The 4,314-nt window shown below is 33.4% G+C and overlaps 1 protein-coding gene across 2 annotated transcripts in view; it reads right to left on the bottom strand.

Annotated features, from left to right (window-relative positions):
* LSAMP (limbic system associated membrane protein) overlaps positions 1-4,314 on the bottom strand; it is an 823,632-nt gene that overhangs the window by 679,362 nt on the left and 139,956 nt on the right. The gene's annotated exons all lie outside the window — the stretch shown is intronic.

Raw genomic sequence — 4,314 nt, 5'->3', positions numbered from 1 at the left:
GAATTCTATGGATATAAGTATACAAGTTATATATAATATTAACTAATTAATATATTATATTTATATTAATTGATTTATTAATACATGATATTAATCTATTATAATAAAATAATATAAATTACATATTACATATACATTATAAATAAAAATATATAATCCCGTGAGTGTACATATAAAAAATTATATATAGTATTAACTAATTAATATGTATTATGTTATGTTACATTACATTATATCATATTATAATAGAATCAATTTATTAATATATGATGTTAATACATTATAAAAGAACACAAATTATATATGATATATTAAATTATATAAATTAAACATATATAATTCAATGGGTATATATACATATATAAATGTATCTGTATGTACTTAGACACACATATACATATACATATATATATGCATTTCTTAAGGCTTATATATTGTTTCACACATTATACACAGTCTAGGTCTGTGATTAAGATTTCTTCCACTAATATATACTTGCTCTATATTTTACAATTTTAGAAATTTTCCTGAGGCACCCAGAGGTTAGATAACTTCTGAGGTTCATGAGGCAAATACATGTAAGAGGCAGAGGTCAGTTTTCTATCCACTACTCCACACTCCCAATAAAGCTCCATATAACTGCCCCCTATTGCTACTAAAGGCAAAAAAAAAAAATCTTTATTTAAATCAGCCTGTTATAGGTTGGTCAGATCAGTCCCCTTCACCCTCTGGAGACTATGGTTCCTTTTTTCACTTTAAAGAGAAAAAGCAAATAGGTCTGAAAAAGAGAATTTTCCTTCCTATTTGACTCTAAATCAGGCTCAGTTGCTGAGGAGTAGTTGGTTAGCCAAATACTGCTTCTCTTAGCTAGTGTTCTCCCACATTCCCCAATCAGTTTGGTCCTGTAAAGAGCCAGTTACAATATTTCTCTTTTGACAAGTTACCCTGAATACTCAGTCTCACATTTCCAGATTACATATGGAAATAGAATCGGGCAATCCAACATGCCACTTTGGGAGAACTGCATCACCTCTAGGCAGTACAAACAAGAATGAATGAGTAATGATTTTAAAAGAAAAATAATGAATTTACTCCTGCCACTAAAAAAAAAACAAAATAAAACACTGGGCCTCTTTTTTTTTTTTTTTTTAAGTAGATGTGTGTGCATGGGAGAGAGAAGTAATGTTTGTTAAATTCTCCCTCATCTCCCTCTGGATCTGTACCCCTGGAAAGGTCAGCTTGCTAGCCTCAGGTTTAATTCCCTCTCTTGCTGCTACTGTTCAGAGGTAAATGCTCGCTTTTTATTAAAAATCAAAAGCACAGGAGCTTGTAATCCTCCAGACTCATACTTTCCCCCTCCTTTTTTTTTTTTTTTTAATAAAAATGGAAAGTTTAGCTCAGAGCAATAGCAGCTAAAATTAGAGCGAAATCAGCAGCTGTTCCTCAGGGAAGATGGAAAAGCCAAACAATGTTTTGTTTTTCTGTTTCTACAGTTTGCAATGGATACATTTTCCGTCCTTTAAATCTGGAAGACTTTCCAAACATTTACAGATTTCAGCAAAACAAAATATAATGTTAGGAGGGTGTTTTTTTCTCCCTTGTTTTCCTAAGTGATATTAAAAACCTACCTTTGGGTAACTAAACAAAGAAAAAACATCCAAATGATGCCCTTTTTACGTCAAAGCACAAAAATAGCAAACATTAATGCTATTAATTGGGATGAGCAGCTATTCTCAACTATTATCCCTCCTTTTCTATTTTCATCAGACTTGTATCTACTCTGAAACTGGCAGGGATGCCAAAGTATGAATTGCTCGGATTCCTGTACTGTATAAAAGGAAAAATGATAATATGGCATAAATAATCATAGATAATGAGGACACAATGCTGATGCAGCAGGTCATATTGACAGCTGACTTCAGAGTCAAGAAGGCCTGATTTCAGGATCTGCCTCTGACACATACCATCTACAAGACCTTGCACAAGACATTTTACTTCTCAGTGACCTCTGGCAACTCTCTTAAGACTATGAACTTCGTAAAAGATATTCTCTGAGTTGGATGAATGAGTTTCTATTCTGAGAGTTTCCTAACCTACCTCCCAAAAAATCAAAACAAAATAAAAAATATATAAAGATAGCTCATAATCATCATATAATACTTTAGGACTTGCAAAGAACCTTTCTCAAATAAACTTGTCTAGTAGCAATGCAAGCATTATTAACTTCATTTAGCAGATGAAGAAACTGAGGCTCTGAGATGATAAATGACTAGTTCATGCTCCCATGAGCCCTCAGTAATAGAAGCAGGATTTAAACCTCAAGTCAACTGCCTCCTAGTCCTGCCCTCTAACTATTAAAGATGACTGCTCAGCCCCGAAAGTATGGACAGGAACCTTCTGAAACCACTCTATGGCTAAACATTTGGATATAGGTTAATATTGGCCATTTGTCAGATTGATCCCCTCTTTACTCCACCTCATACCTAATCGCTCATATTTCACCCCTTTCACATAACTTCAATCTTTTAATGTCTTCCTAAAATATTTAAGGATGATTCCCATCGTTTCTCTTCATCATTTACAAATTAATTTGCCTAGCCCGCCTTCCCTCTAGAATATGTGAAGGATCTTTTCTTTTGCCTTTATGAGATACCTCAGTAAACTGAGGAGTGTCCTCCTCTAACATACACTCTGAGATAAGTACCTCCTAACCATGATGGCTTTCCTTGGCTATTTTTCTTTTTTATGTCCACTATTAACCAAATAGTAATTAACAAACAAAAGCATTTCAATATATAATATTGAACAATAATATGGACAGTATATGAAATTGTGAACTTCTGTCTTACATTTTTCTTGTAATCTATTAAACTGTACAAGGTAATAACAATTTGCATTTTTTGTATCTTTTTCTGTATGTGTTTTCATTTCTCCTTTTTTATTAAAAATCTTATACAGGTGCTCTTTTTAAAATGCAGCTCTATTACTACCTTTTAACTTACCTTGCCCTCTCCCAATAGAAGCCTTTATATGATATATATGTGTATATAGGTATCTCTGTATGTTAATGTACATATACACACAGACATATGTGTGTATACATACACAGAGACAAATACATATGTATATGTGTGTGATGTGTGGCATCTGTACATAAATGTACATATGTAATATTTTAATACTTTGACCATGTCTGAACACAGAGGTGCCATTGTGTACTTCTGGTCCATCAACTCTCTGCAAAGAGATAAGAATGCTTCATCAGTCTTCTGTAGTCATGATCCAACATTTCTTTTCCATGAAGCACACTCTTTGTCTTTCCTTACAAACAAAAGCTAGTTTTATTATTTGGACTGAATTGACTAGTCATTGGCAGGAATTACAGAGTTGTTTGAATTGATCAGTCAATTCATCAAAACAATCAGTTGAGAACAAAATTAGAACCACGATTTAGCACCTTGCAGAACAGAGAGTGTTAGATTTGGAGTCAGAAATCATGGGTTCAAATTCTGGCTTGGAAACTTACTACATGACCTTGATTGAATCATGTACTATTTCTGAAGTCTCAGTGTCCTTGATTTCAGATGCTTATTAATTGTAAGATCTTGTTAAGTCACTTAAATCCATTTGCATCAGTTTTCCTCATCTCTAAAATTGGGAAAATAACAGTACTTACCTCCCAGAGTTGTTGGGAAGGTCAAATGAGATAATAATTGTATGATACTTGGAACATAATAAGGTCTGTATTATTATTGTCATTATTATTATCTATAAAATCCCAAAGGGGTTTGGAAGATTGTACAGAAAAAGAAATGGAAGAGGACAAGGTGTAGGGTGTGAAAGACCCTTGAAAAATCCAGCCACTGTTTAATTGGCCAACTCTTTAAGAATCGTCATTAGGTCATTAAAAATCTTACCCAACTCCAATACAAAAGCTGAATCTCTTTAAGAAGAATAGTTATTTCAATTCATACATGAGAATGAAGACTCATCCTCTTCCTTATTTCTTTTCTAAGTTCTGTCAGTGGCTCTGGTTCTTTTAAGTTCTTGTGGTTCTCCAAGGAGAACACGAACAACTTAGAAAATGCAACGAGCTATAGTGCTCTCTTAGGACTACAGAAGATAGTTATCCTCATCCCTACTTGGCATTAATTGGGCACAGCCACGTTGGTGCTTGTGAAATGATGATATTCTCCAATATCCCTCAAAAAAGAATTTTCCCAAACTTGGTCCCTGTGCCTGCTCTATGGAAATGATATTCATAGTAAAAGCAGAATTTAGGAAGATTTATTTTTTAAATAAAAAATTCTTAAG

This window comes from Notamacropus eugenii, chromosome 5 (genome assembly GCF_028372415.1).
Source record: "Notamacropus eugenii isolate mMacEug1 chromosome 5, mMacEug1.pri_v2, whole genome shotgun sequence".
Lineage (NCBI taxonomy): Eukaryota > Metazoa > Chordata > Mammalia > Diprotodontia > Macropodidae > Notamacropus > Notamacropus eugenii.
This window is presented reverse-complemented; position numbering and strand designations above follow the sequence as displayed.